This window comes from Penaeus monodon, chromosome 31 (assembly GCF_015228065.2).
Source record: "Penaeus monodon isolate SGIC_2016 chromosome 31, NSTDA_Pmon_1, whole genome shotgun sequence".
Lineage (NCBI taxonomy): Eukaryota > Metazoa > Arthropoda > Malacostraca > Decapoda > Penaeidae > Penaeus > Penaeus monodon.
In genome coordinates this window covers 32,471,751-32,472,342 of record NC_051416.1, presented here as the reverse complement: position 1 = coordinate 32,472,342, position 592 = coordinate 32,471,751, and the positions used below count along the sequence as shown (strand labels likewise).

The window sequence follows — 592 nt, the reverse complement described above, 5'->3', positions numbered from 1 at the left end:
CGAAATCACTCGACAGCTTTTCAGCTGCTAATGTGTAATCGCAGCCGCTTCAAGATATGCCACGGAATTTTTATGAGCCAGGACGAACTCAAGCATAAAAGCCTCACGGGGAGTTTGGGGGTCAGCGGTCTCCAGGCAGGCACGCTGATAGTGTGCTACGCGTGTTTGTCTAGATTAGTGTAATTGCTGTTACAGGGCAAACTTACCAGGTGAGGGTGAATGCGAGTTCTAAAAAAACTGGTAAACCCAGTAAGATGCCGTAGGAGACGGGAAGATACCGTAGATGTTTAGACGCCGTGGAGGACTCGTATCAGACTTTCGGATGCCGTAGAGGACCTGTATCAGACTCTAGGGTGTCATAGATGTGTAAAAGATTATAGGCTACCTTGGAAGACATGTAGAAGATGTAGGGGGCAGATATATCCTTATAATAGTATTATTAGCCTGAAGGACGAGTGGTCGCACCAGCACAGGAAATCCTGGCTCACGGTCTTCATGGTGGCTGCTCCTCAATGGTTCGAAATCGGACGACACAAACCTATATTTTGCTACGCTCATTTCTGCTATTTGTTTGTCTGTATTTTCCTCAGCC

General features: G+C 47.0%; 1 pseudogene; it reads left to right on the top strand.

Moving 5' to 3' along the window:
* The first annotated feature begins 125 nt into the window (after window positions 1–125).
* Window positions 126–592, top strand: part of LOC119592957 — a 6,491-nt pseudogene continuing 6,024 nt past the window's right edge.